Source organism: Notamacropus eugenii, chromosome 2 (genome assembly GCF_028372415.1).
Source record: "Notamacropus eugenii isolate mMacEug1 chromosome 2, mMacEug1.pri_v2, whole genome shotgun sequence".
Taxonomy (NCBI): Eukaryota; Metazoa; Chordata; class Mammalia; order Diprotodontia; family Macropodidae; genus Notamacropus; species Notamacropus eugenii.
Window position 1 is genome coordinate 99,760,914 of NC_092873.1, and position 24,363 is coordinate 99,785,276.

General features: G+C 42.4%; 1 protein-coding gene across 2 annotated transcripts in view; it reads right to left on the reverse strand.

The window, feature by feature from the left end:
* LRFN2 (leucine rich repeat and fibronectin type III domain containing 2) overlaps positions 1 to 24,112 on the reverse strand; it is a 356,672-nt gene extending 332,560 nt beyond the window's left edge. For both annotated transcript variants that reach the window (XM_072642013.1, XM_072642012.1), the window contains exon 1: positions 23,291 to 24,112. The gene's annotated coding sequence lies outside the window, so the exon portion shown is untranslated. The remainder of the gene's footprint in view (positions 1 to 23,290) is intronic.
* Between the last annotated feature and the right edge of the window lie 251 nt (positions 24,113 to 24,363).

Below are 24,363 nucleotides of genomic sequence, written 5' to 3' on the forward strand. Positions count from 1 at the left end.
ATTGTTTTAAAGGGTGCAGGAGGCCTTAAAAATAATTTTGGCAACTCCTGAACTATACTATACTAGATACTGGGGATACAAAGACAAAAATGATATAGCCTTTGGTCTCAGGGAGCTTAAGTTCTATTAGGGGAAAAAGAGATTGAAATAGAGAGATACAGATACACATATACATAAATATGTAGTTAGGGAGAGAAGGCACTAACAACGAGGGTGATCGGGAAAGGATTCATTTGCAAGGTAATGCTTCAGCTCAATATTAAAGAAAGTAGGGGAGTGTTTAATACAGGGTTGAGGAAGGAGTACATTCCAGAAATGGGAAATGATCAGTGTAAATAGTAGAGATGGAAAATAGAATGCCATGTGTGAAGAGGAGTATGAAGGGCAATTTGGCAGGACCATTGAGTCTGGGGAAAGGGAGTCATGTATGAAAGGTAATTAATGCAGTATATGTCATGTTATACCATACCATAGGATAGCATAGCATAGCCTTAGTATTAGAGCAAATTACAGAGAGACAGAAATAGCACCACAGTGACAAAGATTGAGAGAAAGACAGAGGGAGGTGCAGACAAAAAGAGAGTGTGCTAAAACTGAAGTTAAAGCACAAGGAATCAATGCTGTACTGTAACTGAGAAGCCAATATACAGTAAATATCAAGCAGACTGAATGACTGCACCAGCAGCGGCAGCAGCAGAAACAGCAGAAGCAGCAGCAGTGGCGGTGGTGTTTCCTAAGCCTCAGAGGGATAACTCACCCTACAGGAGCCCAGCTGTCAAGTCTCCAAGAAGTCCCTTTCCTTGTAACTCACATACCCTACCTCCCTGCAGCTCTGGCCAGGCTCTTTCCTCCCTCCCTGGCCTGTGAGAAGAGACTGCAATGCCTCCCAATTATCTGCCATCTTTACAGAGTCCCAGATTTATGAGCACCAGTGGATCATGTATCCATGGAGAAGAATGTGGGCACTTGGCTTCCTCCTTCAGGGAGGAGGAATTGAGTGGCAGTGATGGATTTGGGGCTAAGCTTTCCAAGAAGACTGAGAGGAAGAGTAGAAGACTGGACAATCTGCAAACTCTGATCTCACTAATTTGGACTCCACCTTCCCCTTTTTCTTCTATGGCTATTGTAATCACCATGGCTTTTTTGCTAACCAACTGAGAGAGTCTCTGGATCTTTTCTTGGTCAGGACGCTCTATAAAGAAGCCCAAAGTTCTTCCTTCTACTAGCATCTCTACCCTATTCTCAACCATTTCCCACTATTCCTACCCTAGTCAATTACTCCCACCCCCAAAACCTATTCTATATCCTGGCCTTGTGGCCTCTCACCACCCCAAAGATCTCCACTCCTTAAATTTTATTCCCATCTCAAATATCTAGTGCCATATTCCAGTCCCATGTTACTCCCCTAAAACCCTACCTATACCTTATTTCTACACTAAAACATACCCTTGTTACCTCCCCCTATTTCCCAATTTCATTGTTGTACAGTCATGTCTGACTCTTCATGACCTCTTTTGGGGTTTTCTTGGCAAAGATACTGGAGTGGTTTGCCATTTCATTCTCCACCTCATTTTACAGATGACGAAACGGAGGCAAGTAGGGTTAAATGACTTGGCCAAGGCCACACAGCTAGTAAGTGTATGAGGCCAGATTTGAACTCAGGAATATAAGTCTTCCTGACTGCAGGAACTGACTCCACTGAGATACTTAGCTTCCCCAGTCCATTAATAGATGTTTAATAAATGTTTGTTGTTGCTCTTGGGCAGAGAGAAAAAATTTCCCTTAGTTTGAGACTCAAAAAAAAAAAAATGTGGGATTACAACTAACCATAAGTTTCCTACAACCATACTCTTAACTCCTGGATTAATGACGCTTTTATGTAGGTATCTGGGTCCTTACTTCAATAATGCTTCAGAACTCACAGAGATTCATTAATTCCTTGTTGTGGATCTTTCCTTCCACCCCTTCCAATCAGTGCCTCAGGTCACTGGTTTTTTGTGCCTGAGGCAATTTCATAAGTTGCTGTGACCAAAATTCTCTTCTGGCAATGAGTTACTTCCTTGACAGATACAGAGGACTAGTTTCTTTATATTCACCAAGCAGGAGAGAGAAGGAGATTGAACAAGAGAAATGTACAATCTACTCTCAAGCTTATTAACAAAACAAAAACTTTCCAACTTGTTAGGACATTTCAGAGCCTCTGGTATGCCAATACAACTTTTGGGAGTCCAAATTAATTTTTGCCCTAGACCAAGGGCTCTTAACCTTTTCTTAGGTCACAGCCCCATTGAGAGTCTATTGAAAGCTGTAGCTCTCTTCTCAGGATAATGTTTTTAAATGCACAAATTAAAATAAATAGCTACAAAGGAAATAAATTATGTTGAAATTCAATAATCAAATTTTAAAAATATGAAATTCACAGATACCTCCTGAAATCATCATTCTCTAGTGACCCTCTGCCTATCATGATGTATTCATCAGGTAGTCAAGAGTCAATATTCTATGGTGGAGAGAGGCCTGAACTTAAAGTCAGGCAGACCTAGATTCAAATCCTACTTCAGATGGTTGTTGTCCATTCTTAGAAGGTTATGTTCTAGGGAACAAAGAAGAAGGTGGGTTATGGCATGCACACAGCAAATAAGGATAATATTAAGTAACTTCAAGAGAGACAGAGGACTAGGAACTAAGATGGAATCCTATGAGGGAAAGCTTCCATGAGAAGGTAACATCTGGAGTTGAGCCTTGAAGAAGAACAAGATCCTCCAAGAGGTGGAGATACAATGGGGAGCATTGTAGACCCAGAGAGAGCTCAGGATGGAGATGGAGTGTCAAGGTCAGGGAACTAGATGGTGTCATTGAACTCCAGTTCTTGACTTGGGTGCAAGGAAGCCGTGTTTTCTAAAGAAAAGGGAGGTCATGGAGGTTTTTTGAGCAGGATAGTGACATAGTCAAATTTGTGCCATAGGAGACAGGATGAACTTGGGGAGGGAGACCAATAAACAGACAATTACAGGAAGAATTTGTGTAAGTGCAGATTTCTATAGCACTAAAAGGTTTCTATCACACTTAGTATACTTTATCTTATTTGATCATTGCCGCAAACCTGTGCAGTAGGCACTATTATTTAAACCTGTTTCTGAAAAAAGGAAGCAAATTCGGTGAGATTAGACTTGCCCAAACTCCTACCACTAGCAAGTGCTGAACTTAAGTCTTCTTGGCTCCTAAATCTAGTACTTCATTATTGCTGCTATGGTTCAGTCATTTCAGTCTTTCTTTATCCCACTTTGGGGTTCTCCTGGCCGAGAGTCTTAAGTGGTTTGCCATTTCCTTCTCCAGTTCATTTTACAGATGAAGAAACTGAGATAAAGAGGGTTACATGACTTTCCCAGGGTCACACAGCTAGTAAGTACCTGAAGGCCAGATTTGAACTTCCTGACACTAGGCTTGGTGCTCTGTCCACTTTGCCACCTAGGCTGCCTCAGCATTCCATTATGCTATACTTACTCATTAGTCCAAGTAAGAGGTAATAAAGGCATGATCCAAGGTACTGGTAATGTAGACAGAGAGGGATATACTAACTTGGCAGTCTAGGTAAGAGATAATGAAGGTATGAACCAAGGTATTAGCCATATAGATGGAGAAAAAAATGGCAAACCATTCCAATATCTTTGCCAAAGAAACCCCTAATGGGGTCACGAAAAGTCAGACAGGACTGAACAACAATAAAATGAGCTGCAGGAGAAAATGGCAGGGACCTCAAAGACAACCTAGTTTATTTAGCCCCTTCATTTTACAGATGAGGAAAAGGAGGATGAGAGAAGTCAAGTGAATTGGCTAAGGTCATACAAGTAGTAAGCATCAGAATTCATTCAGAGTTTGAAACCTGGTCTTTTTGCTCCAGAGATAAGATATATTAAGATATTAAGGTGCTTTGGACACTATGAAGTACTCTATAAAAGTAACTTATTATTTACAAGCAAAACTGGCTAGGGGATAGTATCATAAGGGTGGATAAGGTCTTAGACATCATCTAGTACAACCTCTTCACTTTATAGATATGAAAACTGAGGCTCCAGAGATTAAATTTCTTACCTAAGGTCTTATAGGTAGTAAGTGGCAGAGCTGGGATTTGAATCCAGATGGATGATCTGACCCCAAATCTAATATAATCTGTACCATTTACCACGTTACGTGAATGCTGTTGTTGGGTTGGTTCACTCATGTCCCACTCACTATAACCCCATTTGGGATTTTCTTGGCAAAGATACTGCAGTAATTTGCCATCTCCTTCTCCGGCTCATTTCATAAATAAGGAAACTGAGGCAAACAGAATTAAGTGACTTGTCTAGGGTCACACAACTAGTAAGTGTCTGAGGGCAGATTTGAACTTTGGAAGATGAGTCTTCCTGATTCCCAGCTCACTAGCATAGTGTGAGTAACTCCACGCAATTCAATTCTAGTAAAGGAGAACCACATTGTGTTGTGTTCATCCTTCGTTGCCAAAGAAGACCATGCCATCAGAGAAATGATGACATGACTTGCACTTGACTTTGTTTTGTGTGAGCGAGGGCTGTGCAGGTCACCAGCCTTACTTCTCCTCCAGAGTCATCTGAATCCAGGGTGTTCTTCAGGAAGACTGGACATGACCCAGGATGCACTGGGATACCTTGGGCCCTTTAGGCCAAGGTCTTTGCAGGTACTCACTTAGGGTAGGGCAACGCCTATTTATTGAATAGGCCTGTTTAAGAAGTAGCCAGGGCATGGCCCCTTTAACAAGGTCAAGAAAAAGAAAGACATCAGGCTGGTAGGGAAACAGCAACAGTCACTATTGATAATCACTCTTAAGCAAGGAGGGTCCAGAGGAGCCCAGGACAGGAGAGGGGAGGAAGGGGAGGGGAGGGGAGGGAAGGGGCCAGAAATACCCAAGTCAACTGGGCATCTTTTGGCCATCCAAATTTACCTTCCTTTGGAGAAAAAAAGGAAAGGGAGGGGGTGGCAGACAGGAGAGGAGGAGGTGAGTAACCCAGTTAGCTGAGTCCCCATTCAGCCAGCTGCACCTACTCACAGGATTGTGTTCATCCTTCATTGCTGAAGAAGACTATGCCATCAGAGACATGATGACATGACTTGCACTTGAGTTTGTTTTGAGTGAGGGAGGGCTGTGCAGGTCACCAGCCTCACTTCTCCTCCAGAGTCATCTGAATCCAGTGACCTGATTCTCCTCAGGATGACTAGAGATGACCCAGGATGGACTGGGAGACCTTGGGCCCAAAGGAAGGTAAATTTGGATGGACAAAAAATGCCCAGTTGACTTGGGCTTTACTGGCTCCCTGCCTCACCCTAAGGAGAACTACATAATGTGCGGCTAAATGAGAAGCTGAGAGCATGTCTCATCAGTGTATGTAAAGGATAACACATTTATTCATATTAGTATCTCATCTTATCTATTCGATTTGTGTTATTTGAGTTACTTATCTGTTTTATCTTCCTTCACCTTACAGAAGGGAGTGACTATCTCCCTTATCAGACAGGGAGATCCAGAGATCAGATGTTCCATCAGATGAGGGTGAGGATTGTATCTCTCTGTATATTCTCTGATTTTACTCCTCTTCTCCCCTGTCCACTAGGGCCAGTACAATACTAGGAGCACGGGCAATCCTTGGTATTTTTGAAATGTAGTCAAATTGTGTGCCTTCCTTGGCTATTGAATTATTTCAAAGTCCAAAGCTTTTCTTCCCCTTTCCCTGACCTTGGTGAGAAGGTCAAAGCATGCAGAAATGCACATATCCACTGCTTGGAAACACACTAGAGGCTTCAGAATCATGGATTTACCTTCTATTCTGAGGTCTTTCCCCTCAGTTTGCCTTCTAACCAGCTCAGGGACCATGATGTCAGAGTTCAGACTAGCAAGGGATTAAATGGTTTCTTTGGGGCCAACTGCCCCTAATGTTGGATCTTGAACACCAAATCTCTTCATCTCATCAGTTCCCATCTGGATGAAAACTTAAGTTGTCAGCTTAGTGCCAGACTGAGGGGCCTTGGGAGGCAGCTCATTAGCACATTCCTCTGAGCTCAACTTCATCATCATCATTATCATCGTTATCACCATCATCACCAAACTTAAAAAAAGAACAAATACAGAGTCAGAAAAGGGACAGATTCAAGAGGATGGACTATGTAGTAACTACATAGAATTTAGAGTTAGATGGGCCCTTTAAAGATCTTCTGAGCAAATTCCCTCAATTTATAAGTAAGGAAACTGAGATCCAGAGAGGGAAAGTGCCTTATCCAAAATTATAACAGCTAATAAGTAGTAGAGTCCTAGAGAAGGAAATGGCAAAACACTACGGTATATTAGCCAAGAAAATCCAAGAGTCAGACACAACTGAAAACAACTGAAAAATGACAATTCAACCAATTCAGTTCAATTCAACAAAGATTTATAAAGCATCTCCATGGATAAACTAGGTAGTGTAGTGAATAGAGTGCTAGGCTTGGAATGAGAAAGATCTGAGTGCAAATCTAACCTCAGACATTTACTGTGTGACCCTGGGCAAGTCACTTAACTTTGCTTGCCTAAGTTCCCTCATCCAAAAATGGGCTGGAGAAGGAAATAGAGTTGTTTATCCTAGTATCTTTGCAAACAAAACAAAACAAATAAGGCCACCAAGAGACAGACATGACTAAAAAAAAAAAAAAGATTGAGCAACATATCCAAGTGTTAGGGTCAGTTCTTCAAAAATGGAAAGAGCACTGGAAAGAACCTAGGAGCAAGTCCTGGCTTTGCTGCTTATGACCTGCTGGTTTTTCATTCTGGGCCTCATTTTTCCTATCTGTAAAATGAAGAGTTTGGACTAGAAGACCTATCTCCCATTCCAGCACTAAATCCATAGACTTAGAAGCCTAGATCATATGATCCTATAATCCTGATTTCAAGTGGGAGAAAATGAATGAGAGTCCCAGAGATGTAGCCCAATCAAATAGCTTACACAATTTCTCATCTTAAACTGAATGTACATGCATATGACATATATAAGCATGATCAAGAAATGTAGCAACAAACCAGCAAACCAACTCTCCTGGTGCAAAGCCTTGGAATGTTATATATACTCAAATCTGTTTGCTTTCCACCAAGAAAGACAAAATGGAATTTGAAAAGATCAAGAGGAGGTACCCCAAGGTGGTGTTGTTGATGTTGTGAGCGAGCCAACCTTTCCAGAGTTCAGTGTATTGTGGTTCATTATGAGGCAGTTGGGGTTAAGTGACTTGCCCAATGTCACACAGCTAGTAAGTGTCAAGTGTCTGAGGTCAGATCTGAACTCAGGTCCTCCTGATTCCAGGGTCAGTGCTCTATCCACTGTGCCACCTAGCTGCTCCTCAGTGTGTAAGTATGCAAGAAAAGTTATTAACCTCTCCATAGCCTTTGACCCAGGTGTCCCACTGCTAGACATATGCCCTACAGAAGTGAAAGACAGAAACCAAGGTCCTATGTCTACTAAAATATTCAAAGCAGCATTCTTACACTTTTTTTTTGGTAACTGAGAAAAAGTGGGCACTCACCAGTTGAGAAATGACTGAAAAAATTGTAGTACATAAGTGTACTAGAATACTATTGTGCAGTCAGAAATTATGAATATGAATAAAAAATCAGAGAAACATAGGAAGATTTAGATGAAATGACGTAAAGTGAAATAAGTAGAATATAAGGTATAAATGTCCACATTGAAGATTTAAAAACAAGAACACATTAGTTTCACAATACATAGAAGTAAATGAGCACAATAACCTAGTATCCGATAAATCCAAAGATCCAACTGTTGGGGCAAAAGCTCACTATTTGACAAAATCTTTGAGAAAACTGGAAAAGTAGTTTGTCAGAAACTACACATAGACCACCACCTCAAACAGTATACCATGCTAAGATCAAGATCAACAGGTAATATCATAAATTAATTAGTGAAGCACAGTACAAAAATTGCTTGTTAGATCTAGGGATAGAGGGAGAATAGAGACCAAGCAACAAATAAAAATGTTCATGGGAGCTAAAATGGATAATTTTGATTAAATAAATTTTCTTCACACAAAACCAATGCAGCCAAAATTAGGGGGGGGGGGGGGAAGGCAAGAAACTGGCGGGGGGGATTGCAACAAATTCCATGATAAAGGTTTCAATTCCCAAATATTTAAAAAACTGAGCCAAATATATGAGCCATTCCCCAATTGATAAATGGTGAAGGGATATGAATAGACAGTTTTCAGAGGAAGAAATCAAAGCTATCAATAGTCATAAAAACAGTAAAAATCTCTAATAATAAGATAGTGTAAATTAAAACAACTCTGAGGTACCATCTCATACCTATCAGATTGGCTAACATGACAGAAAAGGAAAATGACAAATTCTGAAGGATATGTGGGAAAATAGGTATACTAATGTACTGCTGGTGGAACTATGAATTAATCCGAACATTCTGGAAAGGAATATGGAACTATGTCCAAAAAGCTATAACATTGTGCATACTCTTTGATCCATCAATACTACTATTAGTTCTACACCCCAAAGAGATGAAAGAAAAAGAAAAAGGAGGCACATCATCAAAAATGTTTATATCAGCTCTTTTTGTGGTGGCAAAGAATTGGAAACTAAAGGGATGCTCATTAATTGGGGAATTGTGGAATAAATTGTGGGGTATGAATGTGATGACATTTCATTTATTTTGCCATAAGAAATGATGAAGGTACAGTTTCAGAAAAACCTGGGAAGAATTATATGAACTGATTAAAAGTGAAATGAACAGAACCAGGAGAACAATATTGCTGTGTACAGCGACAGTAATATTGAAAAGACAATAAGCTGTGAAAGACTTAGTAACCCTGATCAAATACAATGATCCGCCATGATTCCAAAAAAGTCATGATGAAAAATGCTATCCACCTCCAAAGTAGAACTCAGAATACAGATTGAAACATATTTTCTTTCTTTTTCTTCCTTTCTTCCTTCTTTTCTTCCTTCCTTCCTTCTCCTTTCTTCCTTTCTTCCTTTTCTTTCCTTTCCTTTTTTTCCTTTCCTTTCTTTTCCTTTCCTTCCTCCCTCCCTTTCTTTCTTTCTTTCCTTTTTCTTTTCTTCTTTCTTCCTTTATCTTTATCTTTTATCTTACCTTTATCTTTTTTGTTTTTTAGAACATAGCTAGTGAGAAAATATTTTTGCATGACTTCATATCATAATGGATTTCTTGCCTTTTCAATGGTTGAGAGAGGCAGTGAAGGGAGGGAAAAAATTTGGAATTGAAAATAAAAATAAAATGGAATTTTAAAAAGTGAAAATTTAAAGACAGACTCTCCAGAACGTGTGGGAGCTGACTTTAGCACACTCCTGGTTAGCATCATGTTTTGTGCTTCTGTAGAGTTGACTTATAGCATGTACCAGAAATGAGGAAGTAAAACATGAGCAAGGTTGTGATAATCTTCAACTTAGAACTGTCAGTCTGAAATGGATTTACTTCCAATTTTTTATCCCTAGGGAAGGGGGCCTAGAAATGAGAATCAAGTATTTGTAACAGAAAAGGCATATAAAAAAGCTAGAAAGAGGAAGCTTCTTCAGTATAGACAGAGGAGCCGAGTTGTGACTCTGCAGTCAGAAGACCTGGGTTCAAATCCCACCTCTGGGGTTTGCCTCCTGTATAACCTTGGCCAAGTCGCTTAATCTACCTGGGTCTCAGTTTCCTCAACTAAGACAAAAGAGGTTAGGACTTGATGGCCTCTGATATCCTTTCTAGCACTAAATCTATGATGTTGTGGATAAGATCAGAGTACATCAAGTAACAGAGGAGACAGAAGGGGAATGTAACAGATAAGTATGACAAGTTTACCAAATCATAGGAGACTAGAATGACTCCCTTACACACATACTTTGTCTTGAACCTCAAGTGTGTGCGGGGGAGAGGGAGAGTGAAAAACAAATATTTAGTACAAATGTAAAGAAGTCCTTTTCCATATCACAAGAACTAAGCATATGGTGTTTGTTACCCAAGAGGTGCTACAAATTGAACATACAAATAGAATCAAGGAGGATTTAGATTAATTAATGGATGAATACTTGCAGCAAGGTATTAGGAAGATTAAGATACTTAGGATACATCTCTAACCTTTGAGGAGAACCCAAAAGACATTACCCCCTGTTCTCTCACAATCCATCTCTGGGGACATCCCTGGAGACAGCACCTGTGCAAGGGGATCATGAGACTGACCCAAGTGGCATTTCTTATGCTCTTATGTTCTTACATAAGTAACAGCTGTAGAGTGATATAGATCTAGACAGCATTGGCATCTAATCTGAATCACAGATAAGTGCCATGGAAAGATGGAGCTAGGGGATCATGGTTAACAAATTACCCAAGGCAGCCAGCAGAAGGACAACTCAGAAAGAGTGCCAGTGTTCAAATAAGTAAAGGGGAAATTGAGGATGAAGACTCATAAAGGATGGCCATATGCTGATCCCTATATACAGGAAGTATAGAAGATGACCATTTGTTGTCGGGTGGCTAAGAGTAGATGGGAAGGAGAAGCTAGTTAGGCCAAGATGCTTTGCTAACCATTTATGGTTAGATTGGGGATATCTTGGAAAAGACATCCTCTACTCTGTCATCATTTTTTCTGTTTGATTTTACCTTCTTTACTTATTAGTCATTAGGTATATGTGTGTATATCAATATATATGAAGATGTTTATTTATAGCTAACCGCTGTCCCAAGTAAATCAAAGTGAAGAAAGTTGTGTGTTCATACGTAAGCCAAGAGAGCTAGTGACAAAGAGAAAGAGGGAGAGAGACAGTGACAGAAAGACAGAGACAGACAGAGACAGAGACAGAGAGAGGGGCAAAGACAGAGACAAACAGAGAAAGAGAGAGAGATAGAGAGGCAAAAAGAGAGATGGGCAGACGGACAAAGAGAAAGACAGAGACAGAGAGATAGAGACAGATAGAGACATGTGAGAGACCCTATTTCTTGGTGACCTCATCAGCATAAATGATTTCAATGATCATCTCTGAGCAGGTGACTCCTAAATTGACTCCTATCCAACCCTAGCCTCTCTTCAATAATCAGCTGCCTATTGTACATTTTGAACTGGATAGACATTTCAAATGCAAAATGCCCAAAAGAGAACTTAATATTTTCTCTCCAAACACAACCCGCTTCCAAATGCTCTTATTTCTGTGGAAGGTACCACCATCCTTCCAGGAATTCAGTCTTGCATCCTCTGACTCATCCCTGACTCCTCACTTTCTCTCACCTTCCATATCTTCTCAAATTCTGTCACTTCTGCACCAGGGTGGGTCGAGCATCTGTGGCCTGCTCTGTACCACACTTGTTCAGGATGTCCCCACTTCTTGCCTGACTCAGATTTCTCCTCTCTATTCCATCTTCCAAACAGCCACCAAAGTGATATTCCTAAATCACAGGTCTGACCATGTCATTTCCCCTGCTCAATAAATTTCACCAGTTTCCTATTATCTCAAAAACAAAGTTCTCTGTTTGGCATTTAAAGCCCTCTTACCTCAGACCTGCCTTTCCTACCTTATTGTGCATAACCCCCTTTCCATATTCTCTTTGATACAGATTAACTTGTCCTCTGTCCTCCATGTTGCTCTTCATAAATGACACTCCATCTATTTTCTCTGTGTCTTTGCTGAGACTGTTGCCCATGCATAAAATGTGTTCCCTCCTCACCTCTGCCTGGGATTTTCTTGTCAAAGATACTGCAATGGTTTGCCATTTCCTTCTCCAACTCATTTTACAGATGAGGAAACTGAGGCAAAGAGGGTTAAATGACTTGCCCAGGTCACACAGCTAGGAAGCGTCTGAGGTCAAATTTGACAGGTTTGGCACTCTATCCACAGAGCCTAGTTTGTTTTAAAGCTAAGTTAAAATGCTTTAAAGCTTTGTTTAAATGAATGATTGATAAACATCAGGTGTAAATTGTATGACTTGCCCCGTGTCACACAGACATTAAGTACAGTGCCAGAAAAAAACTCAAGTTATAGAATCATAGATTTAGAAGAGGAAGAGACCTCAAAAGACATCTTATGCCTTCCTTCCTGTTGCAGATGAGAAAACTGAGACCAGGGAAGTTGTAATTTTCTTTTGGAGGGCCAGGAAAATAGAGAAATGTATGGATGCTATAGAATAGCTAAGTGGTGCAGTGGATAGAACATTGGACTGGTAATCTATAAGACACATCTTCCTGAGTTCAAATCTGACATCAGACACTTACTAGCTATGTGACCCTGGGTAAGTCATTTAATCCTATTTGCCTCAGTAATTTGCTTCATCTGTAATCTGTAAAGCTGGAGGAGAAAATGGCAAAACTATGCCAATATCTTTGCCAAGAAAATCCACAAAATGTGCTCATGATGTACGTAGGAATGGTATATGAGAACATTCTCTCTCTCTCTCTCTCTCTCTCTCTCTCTCTCTCTCTCTCTCTCTCTCTCTCTCTCATTCAGATAGAAGAGTTGTAAGCAAGATGCTTACAACCAAGGACCATTGCTTACAGTCATGCAAATAGTGTTATATAGCATTTGAACCCAAGTAGTCTGACTCTAGGGACTGTGCCTTTACCATTGTGATCTTGTCTCCATATGCCCTTTATTTTATTTAGGAGGAAACTGAGTCCCAGAGAGGGGAAGTCCTTTTCCTTTATGTCTAGATAAAATGGGCATTGAGATTTCCAGGCTCTGTGTATTCTCCTCTTGTCACTCTCATAGCCAAGAGAACTTGGAGGTTTCTCTTTTTCAGACCATGACTGAAGGGTGGCAGCTCATTAGAACTGGGCTTGGCAACCAGGGCTTCCAGGCACAGAAGCAGGGTTGGCTTAGACAGAGAGGAGAGGAAGCAGATAACACACAGCTTCGGTGACACTAAGGTTGTCAGCATAGCATCAGGTGCTGGGTGTGGGCAGGAAGCAGAAAGGCAGGTGAGACCAACTAGAACCAAGGTAAATCGTAAGAGTAAGCCATGCTCTAAGTCATGGTGAGAGTAAAGGCAGAAGACCAGGACCAGGAGCCAAGGTAGAGAGGGCTGGCAGATTGGTTGGCAAAGACTGAGGCTTAGGCAATCTCTGGACCCTGGACAGCAATGTGGGAACAAAGAGGCTCTGGCACAAATTTCTCTCTAGATGATTTTTTTTTAATTTAAAAAATATAACTATTTGAAAAAAGATCCAAGACTATCCACTGGGCTCATCTCTCATCAGAGTGACAAGTGTGCCCTGGTGGATAGAGGGTTGGACCTGGAGTTAGAAGAATCTATTAGTCTTTAAATCCTGCCTTTCACACATACTAGCTATGTGGCCTTGAGCAAGTTGCTTAATGTCTCTGGGACTCAGTTTCCTCATCTGTAAAATTTGGGTAACAACATCTGCAGTATTTATATCACAAGGTGACTGCATGATATAAGATGAGGAAGGAGTAAGTAAGCATACATTGTTTACTATGTACCAGACCCTGTGCTAAGCGCTTCTCTTGTAAGGCATTGTGTAAACTTTAAAGAGCTATAGAAGAATTGGTTGTTTTACCATCATCATCATCATCATCATCATCATCATCATCATCATCGTCATCATCATCATCTTCATCATCATCCTCCCCACACTCCTGATTAAGGTTGCCTCACTTAAATGTTACAAACTGAATACATCCAGGAGTCTGAGTTCATTATCATTTACAACTCTTTAAGTGTCCACAGTAGATTGGCGGGGAGTGAAGGAGATGTTTACAGCTTCTGGTCTGTCTAGGGGCTTGTTATGGGGTCCCATATCCTCAGAACATTCAGAAGGGTTGGACCACAGGCATCTTTTTCCTCATCAGACATGTCCATGCGTATATCTTCCTTTGAGTTAGCTAGGTGGCACAATGGAGGACCTTAGTTTACTTACTAGCTGTTTGACCCTGAGCAAATCACTTAACACTACTTGCCTCAGTTTCCTCATCTATAAAATGAAATGGAGAAGGAAATGGCAAACCATTCCAGTATCATTGCCAAGAAAACCCCAAATGGGGTCATGATGAGTAGGACATGACTGAAACAACAGAACAGAAACAGCATTTTTCTCTTTTCCCAGGCAATGAGCAAGGGAATGGACATGAACCAGAACCCTAACACAGGTTTTGTTACACTCTTATCTCCTATACCCCAGGTCCTCAACAGTGGGCCATCAGTACATCACATACTTATGTAACCATTAGGAATATAAATTTAGCTTTCACATTCTCAAGGAATGGAATATCATTGTAAATTGTGGGATGCCTTTGGTAGTACAGCTTCACATATAAATGATAATTTGCATGGCCACATGAAAATGCGTATTATGAAATTATAATATTCAAGCTTGGCCCCAAAGAAGAGATATGTGAAGATACCTCACCCCATCCCTTTGCAGAAGTGAGAATGGTAGTGCAGATATCCCTGGACATAGAGTAGTATTGCATATAACATTAATTTTCTTCTCAATGTCTTCATCAGTTTTACTAAAAAAATTTTTTCTTCTTTCCCCTTCCCCCCCCCCCCCCGGTCTCTCTCTCTCTCTCTCTCCCTCTTTTAGAATCTTTATTATATGGGATGACTGGAGGCTGGGGAGGAATAAAGAGGAAAAGTTATACAATATAAAAACAAAAGATAGCAATAAAAATCTATTTTAAAAACATGTGTGATAAAGATTCAGAATATAAATGAAATACTGGCAATCAAGCTAGTGTCAGAGTAGCTTTCTGATTGGCTGAGGCTGTGATGCAGAATTTTAAATCAACCAATACATTAAAATCTAGGGATCTGGAAACTGGGCAGAACCAGGACTTTGCACAGGATGAGTTTTCAGCAGAAGGATAGCAATTCTGGGTCAGAAAACAAAGGAGTGAAGATCCATGGGATGAGCTCCAGGTTCTGGTGACCTAATGGTGAACAACCAAAGGTGACGAGACAGGCCTGGGGAAAACAAGATAGATTTAACAAGTCAGAGGTCCTATTGCTACCTATCAGGTACCTTTAACAGCATCTTTGTATCTCAAAATTGGAAATGGATATTTGAATTCTATCTACTCCAATCCCTACCTGAACAGGAACATCCTCTACCATATCTCTGACAAGTTGTCATCTATCCTTGACCCAAAGACTTCCAATAATGGGAAACTCATTGCCCCTGTAAAGCAGTCCATTGTAATTTTGGACAGCACTCTTAGGAAGATCTTCCTTATACAAAGCCAAAATTGTGGTGTGGTGGAAAGAGCGTTATATTGTAAGTCAAAAAAGTTGGGCTTAAATCTCAGCAAGTCATTTCCAGTCACTCTGGGCCTCAATTTCCTTATTACTGAAAAAATAGATTAGAACTCTTATCTTTTGACCAGTTTTTGTGAAGAAGGGACTTTGTGAACCTTAAAGCAGTACTGAAAAGTGATTTATTGGTATTAATTGTATTTTCCATATCAGCTGAATTTATTCTTTCCCTGTAAATAAATACTGTTGCTTGAAATACAAGATGGTTCAGATCTGGTATAGGAAAAGAGATCCAGAAACTTTCTGTCCACTAAGTATGAATACCTTCAAAGTCTGTCTTCAAGTGTTTTTCGTGCTGACTTGCCTCTGCTCAAAAAGTCTCTCCTCCTTCCTGACTGCCCATGCTCAATGTCTCCCCCTATCATATCTCTATCTGATCCCCTTTTTAATTCCCCAGTTCTAGACCTCATTTACTTTATCTTCACCCAGGGAATGTCACTCACTCTTGTTAGCCTATTGTCCTTAAGCCAATCAATAAATTAGTCAGGGTCCAGCATAAAGCTAGAAAGTCAAAAGCTGACTTTCCATAAGATACTTTTGGTCTCCAGAGGGAAACAATTGTGAGGACAAATTGGGGAAGAATTCCATCACACAAAGATCATACTGGACCAGTGAGCACAGATGGAAGCAGCCATGGGAATTTCCAATAAAGGAAAGGTATGGTCAGGAAAATCATTAATTCTTCCTTTATCAGTACAAGAAGGTTTATTATAAGAGGCTGTCTTTCAGGAGATATTTGAATTAGAATAAGAACTTTATGGGAAAGGAGAGAAGGGAGAAGAAAGGTATCCTAGGGAAATGAAAATCCCTAGAATGAAGTACCTAGGGGAGTACAGGCAGATTGGACTAGGAGTCAGGGTGACCTACATTCATATCCCTCTATAGGTACATCCTAGATGTGTAACCTTGAGCAAATTACTCAACCTACCTGGGTCTTAATTTTATCATTTGCAAAATAGGGCCTTGGATTTGCTGGCCTCTGAAGTCCCTTTCAACTCTAAATCTACCATCCTATGACTTTGAGTAGCATTGCCTAAGGTGAGCCAAAGGGTTATAAGGTGAGGTCAGCAGAGTGCACTGGTCAAGCAGGCATTCAACAAGCATATATTAAGTACTTAATTCATGCTGGTCACTGATGAAAGGTCTTAAGAAGCCCACCAAGTTTATCCCATAGTAATAGCTAATATTTTATCAGTGCTTTAAGGTTAACCAAATGTTTTTCATATGCTAATTCATGTAATATTCTCAACAATCCCTGAGATAAATACAAGTGTTATACATACAGGGAAACTGATAGTCAGAAAGCAACCTTTCTCTTTTTTAGGCTTGGAATCAGTCAATCAACCAACCAACCAATCTCATTAATAATCATTGATTAAGCCCCTCCTACTTGCTTGTGATTGGTAGCTGGAAATTTGATGCTTCATACTCCTGGGTTTACCCTGGGTCACCCAGCTAATAAGTATAAGAGGCAGGATTTGAATCCATGCCTTTCCTGACTTGTTATTCTTAAAGCACATCTGATCATACTGCTCTCGTGCTCAAAAAGCTTCACTGGCTCCCTATTTCCTCTAGGATCAAATACAGATTTCTCAGTTTAGGATTTAAAGGTCTTCACAGTCTGGCTCTACCCTATCTTTCTAGGCTTATTACACATCATTCCCTTTCATATACTCTGCTTTGGTTTCCAATCAAATTGGCTTCTTTGACATTTTTCTTATTTCACATCCTTCTGTCTCCAGGCCCATAGCTTATCTCCATACCTTCAAACAGGTTGTCTTCATTTGTTGTGTTTGTCCTTCATTTTCCAAGAGGACCATGACATTAGAGAAACGATGACATGATTTGCACTTGACTTTGTTTTGAGTGAGGGCAGGCTGTGCCTAGAATACTCTCTGTCCTCTCTTCTGCCTCGTAAAATCCCTAGCTCCCTCCATTCGAAACTGCCGACAAGATGTGTTTTTGCTTTGTTTTGTTTTTTTCCTGATTCCCTCAGATGCTGGTACCTTATTCCTTCTATTTCCCCACCTCCAACAAATTGTCTTGAATATACTTTGTTTATAATTTGTATTTATTTATATAACAAAGAATTGATTGCAGATCCCCTGGTCAACCTTTATAGATGTATATATTTGTTATTCTGGTGAGATTTGAGTTCCTTAAAGGTGAGGATGATATAATTTTTGTATTCATATCCCTGGCACCATGCACATAGCCAGTAGTAGTTGTTTATAATGCTTGTGGATTGATTGATTGGTTGATTGACTCCAACAGCTACTACTACGACATGAAGGGAAACCATAGTATACCTGCTTCCCCTAACCTGACAGAAAACACTATTCCTCTTGCACAGGTGAGACAACAGAAATTCTCTAGCTTATCCTCCTCCTGCTTCTTTTTGCCTTCTCTCTCCACCCTAATGATATCTAACACTTGAGAACAAGTGAACAGGCAACCAAGCCCTTTGAGTCATAGCTGCTACTAAATGTACACTTTCTCCATCAAGTTACCCCCAACTGGTCCAAGAACAGCTAACAGTTTCCCATTATCCTGACTGGTCATGATATAGTGCACCCAGGATTTTTCTCCTTTATCCCTGCCTCTATTTTTATCTTCTCTTTCCCTTAAAATGCTAACCATCCTTCAAGGTCTGGAGCTGCTCATGGTGTAAACATACCCCTGTCCATTTTCATTTTCACTAAACAATTGAGTTCAATCCTATAACTGTGTTGGCATCAGCCCCTACATAAGGGTACAACCACAGACAAGTAGGCAAATTACAAGTCAAAGTAGGACCACAGATTCATATATAGAGATCAACTAACTCAATATCTTTGTTTTACAGATCAGGAATCTCAGAGACACTAAGAGGATAAATGATTTGTCCAATTTGTAAAATCAGAAGTTGAATTTGAACACAGGTCCTTGGCTTCCAACTCCAACTCTTTTTTTTACATTACATTGGTAATTGGTAAACACTGGTAAACAGCTATGAACTTCTACAGAAGAATGAAATTAATTACAAAAATGATATTTCTCTTGCCATCATTACTAAACTGCTTCTCCCCTCACCCCATCTCCCCTGCACCAGGATCCCCATGAGTTGGTACTGAGAAAGAGAGTGGGCAAAGCGTGGGGCCAGAGATGGAGAAAGGGGATGCTTTCTAATCCCACGTACTAATAAGAAACCAATGAAGCCTGTAAAAGGTAGAGTCACTGCTTCCCAACAAATGTCCCCAGTAGATAAGGATTCAAAAAGGGACATCAGAAAGGCAAGGGAGTGAGGCCCCTACCAAAGAGGCAGAACTAAGTCTCAGAAGAACCATTTTCAAAGTTTTCAGGGACGCTCCTAGGGAGGTCTTAATGACCTGTTTACATCTGTTTGCTTCAAATCCTTCTGGCAGACCCCCGACGGAAGATCATTCTTCTAAGAAACTAAAAGGTCATGTTTCTTTTCCTCCCCCTCACCCAGATCTCTACTAGATTCCCTCCTCCAACCTAATAAAGATATTATTGGACCCAAATTGAGCCCAAACAGAATGAGACGTCCCATTTAGCACCATCAGAGCTATTCAAGCCCCTCCCCATCTTTCCTGCCATCACAGGCCAAGCTAAAGAGCAAAGCATGCAGAGTGGGGTACTGCAGCTCTCTTTGTCCCCCTGGGAAAATCCAGACAGGCTACTCTCTCTCTTCTCCTCCCGTTACCTTCTGGGGAACAAATCCCTTGCCCCCTTGGGTCAGGAAAGAAGTTGGAGCTTCTTAAAATATGAGAGAAGTCTGGAAAACTAAAGTGGGGCCTAGAAAGAAATGATCACTGATGTCTCAGAGTCCTCTCTTTAAAGAAGGAAAGGCACATGGCCCCCATCCACCTATTTCAGGGTCCAGTGGGTATAATGGAGCATTGAACTAACAGGCAGAAGACTTCTGTGCAAGCCCCAATTCTTCTACTTATTAGCTATGAAACCTTGGGAAAGTCACCTTCTCTTGAGTCTCAATTTCCTCACTAAAAGAGAAAAGCAAAAAAGAAAAAGAAAAAAAACCAGGACTAATCCCTATTCTACCTATAGCACAGAATTGTGAAAATCAAATGAGAAAACAGATACGAAAACAGTTTTAAAATATCAAAGCAGCACCAAATGTAAGCTGATTATTGTTATCACTGATATTATTAGCAATGTGTTATTGTTTTTATTATTTCCAGGACTACCTTTCCTCTGATAAGTGGCAATGAGATCATCTGTAGCTCACAGCAGTAGATGAAGGCTGAGTTTTGCCTAGTGGAGGTAACCACCTTACAATCATGTTCACTTCACTCTCAAGCTTCCAGTTCCTTCTCATGTCTTTCTCACATTATCTTCCCTCCGTTCCCTAAATTATTGTTATCTTGGTGCAGTGGATTGAGTGTGGGGCCTGGAGTCTGGAGGCCCTGAGTTCAAATCTGACCTCAGGTACTAACTAGCTGTGTAAGCCTGGGCAAATAACTTAACCCTGTTTGCCTCAGTTTCTTCATCTGTAAAATGAGCCAGATAAGGAAATGGCAAATCACTCCAGCATCTCAGTCAAGAAAACTCCAAATGGGATCACAAATAGTAGAACACAACTGAAAATGATTGACCACTATTCCAGGTCAGAGTCAAAACCAGCAGGGGCTCAACAGAGCTTTTCACAAGGGTGTGGATATACAACTGAGCACTCCATAGGGAGAAACCCCTTCTTCACAGCTTATTGGCTTCTGATGGTATCAGTTGGCTAGTGTTATATTCACCCTTTCCTCCCAAGGATCCTATGGAGAGGGTGGTCCTCCTTTCCCAGGATATCTTGTTCCACCAATTCTCATGGCAGCAAGTGGGGAACAGGTTGTTATGACTCCAGTAGTTTCTAGTAAGTGTTCTATCTCAGGCCTAAATTTGGAATTGTGAATGTGAAACTCCTGTCTTGCCCTCCTGTCCTTCAAATAAAATCACAAAACACTGTGTTTTTCTTCACCATTTGGTTACATGTAGTTATTTTCTTAGTTTCCCAAGTCAGAGGAGAAGCCTTCTGAGGTGAAGGACTGGGATTCTCCAATCAGATTAGACAGGCCCCAAGGATGGGTTCCACACAACAGGGATAGTGTCAGGCCATCCACCCAGTTCAGGAAGCAGAAACTCCTCCAAGGTAAGCCTAATTGACTCAAATTCCCAGCTGTCTTTCAGCTGAGGGGTTCTGGGCAAGAGAGACCTTGGGGACTCCTGAAAAGGAAAACAGATGGGAGTGGGTAGCTCCTTGTGATCCAATGATAACTGGCTGAAGGGTGGAGCTTAAGAAATCTATGTGCTTGCTAGACACCTGGTTTTCCCCACTACCAGTTCTGTTCTATAGAAGAACTAGCCTCTAGCTCATGGTTAGCTAAACCTAGGGCTTTGGGAAGTGATGAATGATTATTCAATTCAATTTGATTCGGCAAACATTTATTAAACACTCTACGTGCAAGATACAGTGCTACGTACTGGGCATACAAGTACAACATGAAAAGTGGTCCTGCCCTCAAAGGGCTTCCATTTCTACCTGGAGATACAACATGCAAACAGATAAGTAAATATGAGACATGAGGAGAAAGAGCTTTAAACATCTAGAGGGGATATTTGATTCTCTCCCCCTTAACCTTCATCTCCTGTTTCTCAGTTTTGTCCCTAGGAAGCCCCCAGCTCCCTCCTTCATGCCTGACAAGATATCTCTGCCTTCCCTTGCTCTTCTTTCCTTCCCACACTGTTATCTTTGGGCCAAGGTTCCATGGACCATAGTGGGGTGAAGGGATGTTCAGTTTCAGGGAACAGATTAGGCACTTGGGGGAAGGAGGGAGACCTGGGCCACAGAGGAGCCCCAGGCTGCTACAGAAGCCTGGCAGCAGACAGACCTGTCAGTCTGATCTGGAGAAACAGTGCCTATAACTGGTGCAGAAATGCCAAGTCTGCTGTTTGTATTCCCTGGGGCAGGAGGGGAAGATAAGTGATCGTGTTCCTCATCAGAATTTAGACAAGAAGCCCTCAAGACAGGAAAACCAGGAGGGGGCTGGGTAGAGGTATGGGATGGAGTCTCACAGGGGCTGCTTAGGGACAAGGGCTGGTCAGAAAGCAGGACCAGGTGAGATGTAAATCACAACTCCCAGCCTAGGTCCAGGGAGATATACAGGGACCTGTACATTGGTAAAGCCTTGGGAAACTTACTCCTTTGGCTACCAGGGTTTTGTGAATGGTTTCTGCTTTTTAATTGCATCGGGATACAGATCTGCTTCAGCCCAGCCTAGCCCAACCCAGCCCTTGTCAAGTCCCATATCCTGCTTAAAATATTTAAGCTCTACCATGTACACTATTAAAGAGGACTGCACCTCCAAAAGAAATGAATGGCCACCCGAAGGCACAATCACAATCATTAAAGGCCATTCCCCCCCAAGCTCAATGCCCCCATCTTTACTATCAAATCAGCTCTTCCAAAGCACACACTGACTCTAAGGCCACTGAGACAGCCAGAAATGAACAAACAAACCCTTCCTGGGAACTCCCAGCCAGATTGAAGTTCTTCCAATGGAAAGGAGCAATTTTCTCAGGGCTTTACCCTTCCAAGCCTTTTGCTGGAACCCCCACCCCCACCTCAGGCAACAAGGGCCCTGTGATTCACTTTCCTACTCTGTACCACTTTTTTCTCCTCCCCTCAGTCCTCTACCCCAACACACACACACCCCTGGAGCTGTTGTGAAGAAATAGGGATGTGTCTGCAGCCCCACTCTACAACCACCAGCATACAGGGGGCATGACTATGGAATGTACATATGACATGTACTATTTTGGACTATTGAATGTCTATATATCTAGTTTTCAAAGATAATATGATGTCAAGCTCGGGGGCTCCCTTTCTGATTCTTTCTCTCAGTTTCTGTCTCACTGTTTTCTCCATCTCTGTCCCTTTGCCTGTCTCTGCCTTTCTCAGCATTTGTCCCACTATCTCACTCTTTCTGTCTTTCTCTCCCTCTGTTTTAGTCTCATGACTGCCTCCTTTGCACCCCTGGGCAGGGAAAGTGGAGAGATGGGCCTCCTCTGACAGCGCTGCTCTGCGCAGGGTTGGAATTGCTGGCTTTAGAACTGGTCCCTACCAGATAGAGAAAGAGGGCAGGGCTGGACTGGTAGGAGGGTGAGGGGAAGGGACTAGGGGTACCACTGATGGCAATGTTCACAACTGCTTCATCATGCTACTTGGGTGCCCCTGTCCCCAGGTGCCCTGCTTACTCTCCCACATAGAATAGCCAAACCCCCCCCCCCCATCTGCCTCCCTAAACAAAAGCATTACCTCTTCCCTCCCACCTCCAAACACACCCCTCCCACACCCAGTCCCATATCCTACCCCACTCAGGCCCTAAATGTAAAGGAAAGCTCAAGCCCCTTCACCTGCTTCCCTCTTTTGCTGTCTTCTCCTCTCTCATCCCCTTTTGCCCTAATATTAACAACCCTGGCCAGACAGGATCATGCCCTGAAAGATTTGGAGATGCAACAGAGTGGTTCTGGCCAGCAAAGTTCTTCTCTGACTCCCACCCGATTCCCAGATTCTACCTTCTCTCCAGCTCTCCTATCTCTTGCTCCCAATCTGACAGCGCAGAAAAACCAGTGACGATCCCTTCACTCCTATTCTTACCAGTTCCGTACCTCTTTACCCCCTATAAAATCCCTCCCTATTGAGGAGTGGAGCAAGCCCCAGGGACACAGTCGGGGGGAGGGGATCAACATGTCCGCTAGGAGTGAGGGGGGTCTCGTTCCCCACCCTAAGCCCCGCAGCCAGAGAAAAGGGGATATAAAGTTGTCGTTTTCCTCTTACGGCTTTAGTCCACCAGTTCTCTCCACTCCCCACCCCCCAGCGACGGCTCCCCGGGACAGCATCGACAACAGTCCAGGAGTGGAAAAAACAACGGAGAAAAATAAATCATCCTAACACTCACCTCCGAGAGGCACCATTTATCCTTGGGTGGGGGGAACAGTCTTCGCCAGGCTCTCAGCCCTGCTGTGCATCCTTCCTCGCCAAAGACCGACTCAGGGAAAAATCCTCCAGCTCCCCCACTAAACGCAGAGGAGAATTTGCAGGCAGATGGACTCTGCCTCGTCAAGTCCAAATCCCTGAGACGGCTTATTCAGTTATATCCATGGCATTTTAAAAAAATCAAAATGGTTTTTAAAAAAAGAACTTGTTCTTTTCTCTTTCAGACTCCACCAAAATCCCTCCCTGGGAGGCTTAGAAAGACGCCGGTTGGATTGGCCAGCGTGCCGAGTCCCAAGTCTTCCCAGAGACCACGATCATTTCGGAATTTGCAAGTCTCCAAGTTCAGATCGGCAAGCTGGTTGTGTGTGTGTGTGTGTGCGTGCGTGTGTGCGTGTGTGCGTGCGTGTGTGTGTGTGTGTGTGTGTGTGTGTGAGAGAGAGAGAGAGAGAGAGAGAGAACCGCACACCCTCACAGACACGCATATACACAGACACAAGCAAGCAGCCACACACTCACAACCGCGCGCGTGAGCGCGCGCCCTCTCCCTCTCCCTCTCCCTTCTCTCTCTCTCTCTCTCTCTCTCTCTCTCTCTCTCTCTCACACACACACACACACACGGACACACACACAAACACACACGCACACGCACGCAGATACACGCCGTGGAGATTCGGGAGGTGTGGAACCTAGCGAACTACCGTGGTCTCCTAGATGAGCGCTCTTCCAAGATGACCAGGAGTGTCCCTGGCTCAAGAGGCAGCGCTGCGCTAGCGTGGGAATGAGAAAGGAGCCCCTCTTTACCCCACCCCTACCCCCCCACCCCAGCCCCCACCCCTCAGCATCCACCCGCCCTCAAGCCCAATGCGAAAGAGATTCGAGCAGGCAGGCGGGCAGGCGGGTGGGCAGGCAGACCAGCAGGCAGACAGACCCTTCTCCCAGCCGTCTCTCTGACACTGCAGCCTCCCTCCAGCGGTGGCCGCTTTGTGCTGCAGGAGGCTCAGTGCCTGCCTTCTAGCCTGCCCCGAGGAGGAGCGG